This window comes from Wyeomyia smithii, chromosome 3, assembly GCF_029784165.1.
Source record: "Wyeomyia smithii strain HCP4-BCI-WySm-NY-G18 chromosome 3, ASM2978416v1, whole genome shotgun sequence".
Classification (NCBI taxonomy): domain Eukaryota; kingdom Metazoa; phylum Arthropoda; class Insecta; order Diptera; family Culicidae; genus Wyeomyia; species Wyeomyia smithii.
The window spans coordinates 145,406,436-145,415,895 of NC_073696.1; positions in this window are offsets into that span (position 1 = coordinate 145,406,436).

The window sequence follows — 9,460 nt, forward strand, 5'->3', positions numbered from 1 at the left end:
ATTAGCTCTGCATATTCGAATTCGTTCGAATTGCGTTCTAACAGGGCAGTTTGTTATTCAAAATCGGTTATGTTGATCGCAGCCTTTGTGCTGTCCCAACAGTGGGGGTAAACTAAAACTAAATAAACTACAACAGAATTTGATTGCTAGGATCCCGCGAAGAATGTTTGCTTGTGTTGATGCTAGGAAATTTTCACCCTTCAATTACTTGTTTATTTGCCTTGAAAAAGGCATTTTGCTGTTCAAAATCGGTTGCTGATCGCAACCTTTATGCCCCAACAGTGGGGGAGTTAAGATACACGGACAACATGCACTGTGGAAGCTATTTCAACTTCTGTAAATTAGACGGCCGCGACAGATGTAACTGCTAGAATCCGCACAGAATGCTTGCTTACGTTGTCAAAAATTATTAACCTTCAATGACTTGTTTATTTGCCTTGAAAAAAGGCATTTTGCTGTTCAAAATTGGATTTGGTGATGACGATCTTTATGCTGCCCCAACAGTTGGGGAATGATGGCAGTCTGGCGAGGCACGCTGAGAAGAACCGCGCTGCAACTGAGACATGGTGACCAACCACAGCGCAAGTGGTTTATTTAATGTGAAGGCAGCCACAGGCACAACCCGCTGTTACTTCTGAGTGCTGTATCTGCTTCTACTGATGTCAACGTTGTGGACGGTCCGGTCCATCCAGCTCACCTTCCGACTAATGAATGTAGCTAGTTTTCCCAGAAACACTCTTTTATAGCCGAAGGGTGCTACGTAATAGGCCACGCCCTTCTTTTCAGTTGTTGAATTTTCTAATATTCTTTAGACGAATTATTCCACAATTCGCATTCGATATTTGTTTCCAGCGAATAAACACCGATGGTGCTCTCACACACGCAACGGTTTTAACCCGTATTTTATTGCGGTTTGTAACATCAAGCAATTTCGTTTGCTCGTTGTTGCGTGTTGCATCATGTTGCAACTTGGCAGCTGGGAGACGACGAAATTCTGCTAATGCTGATTGATAGAATCGACTTTATATCAGTACTGCATATTCGAATTAACTGCCTTTGTGAATGCGTTTTAACAGGGCAGTTTGTTATTCAAAATCGGTTATGTTGATCGCAGCCTTTGTGCTGTCCCAACAGTGGGAGTAAACTAAAACTAAATAAACTACAACAGAATTTGATTGTTAGGATCCCGCGAAGAATGTTTGCTTGTGTTGATGCTAGGAAATTTTCACCCTTCAATTACTTGTTTATTTGCCTTGAAAAAGGGCATTTTGCTGTTCAAAATCGGTTGCTGATCGCAACCTTTGTGCCCCAACAGTGTGGGAGTTAAGATACACGGACAACATGCACTGTGGAAGCTATTTCACCTTCTGTAAATTAGACGGCCGCGACAGATGTAACTGCTAGAATCCGCACAGAATGCTTGCTTACGTTGTCAAAAATTATTAACCTTCAATGACTTGTTTATTTGCCTTGAAAAAAGGCATTTTGCTGTTCAAAATTGGATTTGGTGATGACGATCTTCATGCTGCCCTAACACGGGGGAATAATGGCAGTCTGGCGAGGCACGCTGAGAAGAACCGCGCTGCTCCTGAGACGTGGTGACCAACCAGAGGGCTAGTGCTGCTACTGCGGGAGGACGACTGCTGTTGTGGCTGTCTAGAACTATTATGAGCGGCTTCGGCTGAAACAGGCTCTTATATAGGCCAAATAGCATGTTTTCAATTGCAAGGTATATGATTCTGTCGACCGTGCTTGGGAAGCAATCATATAACGACCAATCAGAGGACGTAATTTTTGTTTAAACAAGGCTTGACAATTATCAATAGTACAATAGTTTGCATAATAAATCAACAATTTTCTACATGTTGGTGGATGCGTGTATAATTTTCTAAACAATTGCTGCAAAAATGAAGGATATCGGTTGAAAACAAACCGATTTATAAGCATTTAAAAAGGGACATATTTCGTCCCCTTTTCGGTAATAGTTTTCCTATTTACATCCCTATGTGGTAGGCTATAGAAAAACGTAGTTCTACGTCAAAAAATCGAGGTGAAAATAGCAATTCAGGATTTTTCCGGACCTTACCCGGCCCAAAGTCGAACACTAGCTTAGAAAAAGGTATATCGTTGGCCTGTTTTTGGTCATTGACCAAAACACGGAGCTTGTTTACTCTGACCTTTAGAATTTCGATCACAACCTTGTAGCGTGACATCGGGTCAACGATTTCAATTTTGTTCCTGCTTTTGGCCGACCCGACAGTAGACAATAAGCTCCCCTCCGCTCCGTCTGGATAAAGCCTGGGGCGAAGGGTAACTAAAACAGCTACAGAAGAAGACTGGGCAGGAAAGACAGCGTCGGGAGAACTCGAGAAAAGTGGATCGGGGAATACGGGATACATCCTTTGCGAGTAAACTGGCGCACTGGTACAGTGGACAAGAAACACGTACCTTTCCTCTTCCGTTTTGTAGCTCTGGTTGGCTTCAATACGCCGATCACCGACACGTTCGGTGCAAAATCGACAACAGCAGCCACGCATTGACACAGCAACACAATAACCTTTAATACGGATTAGTTTTGCACAGCAGAGCACTCGAAAACCAACCGGAACCGGCCATGTCTTTTGTTGGATTACGTGTAGATATTATATCGAGACGACCGCAAATCACAACCGATGCGCTTGGTTGCTCGTTACGGAATTACAGTAATAGTTTTGCTAACCAATTCAAAATTTTTGAAATAATTAATTCAACAATTGGAAATTGCCTTTGTTAATCAGTGAATTGGCGATTTTTTGTTCACACAACATTCAATAAACGAGACAATAGCAAAATTAGTGATTTAGCGGAACGATGCCTGCTATTAGGAAGAAACCCGATCGATTATTGCATGTTTAATAGTATGCTTCCATATTATTTAAAAATATTATTGACAACTGGTCGGCGTGCGACCAGACCGAACCAAGCGCCATTTTTTTGCATTGAGTTTTTGACACTAGTGGATGTTAAAACTGATAGTCTATCTTTTATGAAAAAAAACGAAATCATTTGAACAGTTTATAATGGTATTATAACAAAATTTCTCTGCAGCAACTTGCAGGAAGCATATGGGATGGTTAAACTTTGATCGCCGACTACTCGAAATAATGTTTTTGGCGCTTGGTTCGGTCTGGTCGCACGCCGACCAACTAATATATAGTATGAACAAAAATAAGAGTAAACGTAACGACGATAAAGAATTAATTGCTGCAACTAAATATATTGAACATACAGGAGGTATACAAAATGATTGAGACAGGCAAAATTTTGTCAATTTTCAAATAGCCAGTACTCCACGAAAAATGAATCAATTTAGATGCAATCAGTTTCATTTTACTGGAAAACTATCATGCTTTTCTAGTATTACTTGAGATCTTGACGTGACCAATGGACACCAGAATAGTTCTGGGTTTTAGAAGTGTGTATCAAAATAAGCATTTTCGCAACGCGTAGAACTTTTTCTGACATCTTGTTTTTCTTTAGGTTTATATGTTTCCAATAAACTTGAATTCATTCCGAGTTAATTGGTATCCAAAAATTGAAAATCTGTCGAAGAACCATCGAGATAAGAATTAATTTAGTATAGAAGTTGTTTTTGGCAGTTTTTACTCCTGTTGGGTACGAATTTTCTTGGGCACCCTAGCAGAACGCATGGAAATTTTGTGGGTGTATAGGCCCTATTAAACCAAGCAGCTTTACAATTTTTATTTGAAAATTTATCTGGGCCAGCATTTGGAAAGGTTTGTAGTATTTAAACTTCTGATAAAGCAGCATATCTAAATAATGACGAAAGATAGAGAATAGTTGTCAATGGATAACTTCTAGAAAATTATCTGAACTTTTGTATAAAAATATAAAAAAAAATAATTTCAAAACCTGAGACTGAGAAAATAAAATTTTAAAAAACAAAAAGTGATTTTTAAAATATCGGTAATTTTAGATTTTTTCAAATGAAGGTTTCTCCTAGAAAGGTATAGCAATCACTGCAAAAACTAAAGGTATAAAAGTGCTCAAAAGGGCCAAATGTCGTGTATCACTCGACTCAGTTCGACGAGCTGAGCATTTTCTGTATGTGTGTGTATAAGTGTGTGTATGTGTGTGTATGTGTGTGTGTGTAACGCTTTCCCAATCTCACTCGATTTTCTCAGAGATGGCTGGACCGATTTTCATGAAATTAATTGCAAATAAAAGGTCTGGTTGCCCCATGAGACCCTATTGAATTTTATTTTAATCGGATTTTTAGTTTAGAGGTTATGTATAAAAATGTAAAAATCACGAAACATCATTATCTCAGAAACTTCTAAACCGATTTGAACAAAATTGGTTTTAAATTAACTAGCTACCTGAAAAACCCTTAACTTTCGAATTTCATAAAGATTGGACATGTGGTTCAGAAGTTATTTACAGAAACGTGTTCTAGAGAGTGTTCAATATTACTCATTTTTCTCAGAGATGGCTAGACCGATTTCCACAAAATCAGTGTCATATGGAAGGTCTTGTTGCCCCATAAGACCCTATTGATTTGATTTGCAATCGGACTTATACTCTGCCTGTTATGTTTTGAAATATGAAATCCAGCTTTGAAAAGAACCATATTCCGAAGACTACTTAAACTCTCTCACTTTTCTTAGAGATGGATAAATCGATTTCCACAAAATTAGTGTCAAATGAAAGGTCTAGCTGCCTCATAAGATCCCATTGAATTTCACAGTAATCGGTTTGTAACTTTGTCTGTAATGCATCAAAATGTGAAAATCACGAAACTTCATTATCTCAGAATCTACACAACCGATTTGAACAACATTGGTATCAAATGAACGGGCTAGTTAAAAGATAACTGATGAAATCTGATGACTGAACACATGGTTTAAAAGTTGTGAAACGAATGTCATATTTTAAAAAGAAGAAAAATCCTTTCCTATAAATAATCGAATCTGAAATGATATTTAATCGAATGATATAAAATCGAGTCCAACCTAAATATGAGTACAGTAACATTTCGATTGTACCACAATCAAAAACAAATTTCGCGTCATATATTTGAAACATATTATTATGAGTGTTTGAATGTTATGTTTCAAATGTTAGGTATGGTTTCACTGGCTACCAAAAATTTGTTATTTAGGATGAATAATAAACCCAGCAAATGTTATCAAGGTGTTTTGCCTTTCTCCTAGAAAGGTATAGCAATCACTGAAAAAATTAAAGGTATAAAATAGCTCCAAAGGGCCGAATGTCGTATATCACTCGACTCAGTTCGACGAGCTGAGCATTTTTTGTATGTGTGTGTGTATGTGTGTGTGTATGTGTGTGTATGTGTGTGTGAGTAACGCTCTCCCAATCTCACTCGATTTTCTCGGAGATGGTTGGACCGATTTCCACAAAATCAGTGTCATATGGAAGGTCTTGTTGCCCCATAAGACCCTATTGATTTGATTTGCAATCGGACTTATACTCTGCCTGTTATGTTTTGAAATATGAAATCCAGCTTTGAAAAGAAACATATTCCGAAGACTACTTAAACTCTCTCACTTTTCTTAGAGATGGATAAATCGATTTCCACAAAATTAGTGTCAAATGAAAGGTCTAGCTGCCTCATAAGATCCCATTGAATTTCAATGTAATCGGTTTGTAACTTTGTCTGTAATGTATCAAAATGTGAAAATCACGAAACTTCATTATCTCAGAATCTACACAACCGATTTGAACAACATTGGTATCAAATGAACGGGCTAGTTAAAAGATAACTGATGAAATCTAATGATTGAACACATGGTTTAAAAGTTGTGAAACGAATGTCATATTTTAAAAAGAAGAAAAATCCTTTCCTATAAATAATCGAATCTGAAATGATATTTAATCGAATGATATAAAATCGAGTCCAACCTAAATATGAGTACAGTAACATTTCGATTGTACCTCAATCAAAAACAAATTTCGCGTCATATATTTGGAACATATTATTATGAGTGTTTGAATGTTATGTTTCAAATGTTAGGTATGGTTTCACTGGCTACCAAAAATTTGTTATTTAGGATGAATAATAAACCCAGCAAATGTTATCAAGGTGTTTTGCCTTTCTCCTAGAAAGGTATAGCAATCACTGAAAAAATTAAAGGTATAAAATAGCTCCAAAGGGCCGAATGTCGTATATCACTCGACTCAGTTCGACGAGCTGAGCATTTTTTGTATGTGTGTGTGTATGTGTGTGTATGTGTGTGTATGTGTGTGTGTATGTGTGTGTATGTGTGTGTGAGTAACGCTCTCCCAATCTCACTCGATTTTCTCGGAGATGGCTGGACCGATTTTAATGAAATTAATTGCAAATGAAAGGTCTATTTGCCCCATAAGAAGACTCTATAGAATTTTATTGTAATCGTATCTCTAGTTTAGAGGTTGTATATCAAAATATAAAAATCACGAAACATCAATATCTCAAAAACTTTTGAACAAACTTTTGAATAAACATTTGAACAAAATTAATTTCAACTGAAAACGGTCCAGCCATCTCCATCTCCGGTTGAAGAATAAAATATGAAATTTGACGTAATGTCAGTGCTTAAGAAATAGCGAAATGAAAGAAATGACTTTTAATTTCGAACAATTTCATCACGAACGATACCGGAAACGTTAAAATAGTACGATACCACATTTAAATTATGTTGAGGCCACATATCAGTATAAGTAGCTATATCGAAGCAGGTATAGTTTTAAATAGTCTTAAAATTTCTTTTCGTTTCATAACTTCTGAACCACATATCAAATTGTTATTCGTAAGTTGAAGAGATAACTCGTTCGTATGACACTTGTGATGCCGTGTAATCTTTGAGATACTAGACTTTCGTTGTTTTAACAATATAATACACAACGGTTGCTTAAGTTCGATTATAATTAAATGAAATGGGAACGTATAGAGCAGCCGAATTATAAAACCACTTGTTCAATCATATTTCATCAGTTAATTCTTAACTAGCCCCTTTATCTGATATCAATATTGTTCAAATCGGTTGTGTAGTTTCTGAGATATTAAAGTTTCGTGATTTTCACATTTCGATACATTACAGACGAAGTTACAGTCCGATTGCAGTTTAATTCAATAGGGTGTTATGAGGCAGCTGGACCTCTCATTTGACACTAATTTAGTGAAAATCTGTTCAGCCATCTTTGAGAAAAGTGAGTGAGTTTAGGTAGTCTTGTGAAAATTTTTCTTTTCATAGCTGAATTTCACATTTTTAAGCATAACAGTCAATAGGGTCTTATGGAGCAACTAGACCTTTCATTTGACACCGATTTTATGAAAATCGGTCCAGCCATCTCTGAGAAACATGAGTAAGATTAAATAGTCTCGAGAACACGTTTCTTTCTATAACTTTTGAACCACATGTCCAATCTTTATGAAATTCAAAAGTTAAGGGTTTTTTAGGTAGCCCGTTCATTTGAAATTAATTTTGTTCAAGTCGGTTGCGTAGTTTCTGAGATATTGATGTTCCGTGATTTTTACATTCTGATACATAACCTCTAAACTAGAAATCAAATTACAATAAAATTCAATAAGGTCTTATGGGACAAATAGACCTTTCATTTGCAATTAATTTCATTAAAATCGGTCCTTTCATCTCTGAGAAAATCGAGTGAGATTGGGAGAGCGTTACACACACACATACACACACACACAAACAGAAAATGCTCAGCTCGTCGAACTGAGTCTAGTGATATACGACATTCGGCCCTTTGGAGCACTTTTATACCTTTTGTTTTTTCAGTGATTCCTATACCTTTCTAGGAAAAAGGCAAAACGAGACACCAGAAAAACTTCTACGCATTGCAAGAATGCACATTTTGACACACACCCCGAAAATCCGGAACATTTTCGGTGCCTATTGGTCCCGTCTGATTCCATAGTAATTTTTGGAAACTAGAATAGTTTTCCAGTAAAACGAAACCGGTTTCATCAAAATTGATTAATTTCTCGTTAAGTTTTGACTTTTTTAAAAATTGACAAAATTTTGCCTGTCTCAATCATTTTGTCTACCCTCTGTACATTGTTTTGACTATTAGACTAGAAGGTAGTAATAACTAACACCTTATATAGATTTGACATCGGTCAATTGAAGATTACCGTAACTTTGGTGAAACAACGATCCAGTCCATAACGATTCCTGGCAACAATAAAATATGCACCTTCGTCGGTTGTCAAAGTATCCTTGATTGAAATGACGAATGAAATCGTTGTGAATTTCTTTTATCGTGCGTGCTGCATTTGTAATAGCTGTTGTGCTGTCATCCACTGAACTGAAGTAAAAGATTGGGCTGTACACATGCATACTTGTTCGATGTAGAGTGTAGAGTAGTAGTTTAGTAGTGTGTGAGAGTGTAGATAGTGATAGTGTAGATAGTGTGTAGATTATATATATATAGTATTATATAGATATATATAATAGTATATATATAGATATAGATTGAGATATTAGATTATAGTATATATATATATATATCTATATACTATATATATATCAATATACTCTATAAATACTACTAATCTATCATACTACTACTATATATATATATATATATATAATAATATATATATATATCGATCTATCTAATATGGCGCTTTCCATCGAAATCTTACCACTTATTTTGTGGTATTCATTTCGGACCTATAGTACGCTAGTGCGGCTGTCCGAAATACCCTAACGCAGCGCGAACACGGTAGGGGTAGCAGATGGTGCTAGTGGGTAGGTGCTATCGTAAAGTACTTATGTCTGTTACGTTCGTGTTATGATGTGTAGTGCCCGGGAAACCAAAAGGTCCAATTTGAATCCGGTTATCACATATATATTGTTATATATTAATAAAAAAAATATAAAAATTATGTAGGGTATCGAACGTCTTCGTCAGTGGTTTTCTTCGGCAGTTTTTCTGCAGCAATCTTATGCAAAAGGGGCCGAAAAAAACCACTGACGAAGACGTTCGATACCCTATATACACTAAAGTCGCTTTTTACGCGGGAGATACGTGCCGCGTAAAAAAACCGCGTACAAAAAACGCGTGAATTCCGGAAAGCGCGTAAAAAAAACCGCGTAAATTCCGGAATCCACGTAAAAAAAGCGTAAATTCCGGAAAACACGTGAAAAAAACACGGAAATTCCGGAATCCGAAAGCCGCGTAAAAGCGACCTTAATATATAGATATATATATATATATATATATATATTATATATATATATATATATATATATATATATATATATATATATATATATATATATATATATATATATATATATATATATATATATATAGATATATATATATATATATATATATATATATATATATATATTTATATATATATATTCGATTTTTGCTTCCATATGCCGAAGAAAACATGCCACTTTGCCAGATCTCTATGCAGTATAAC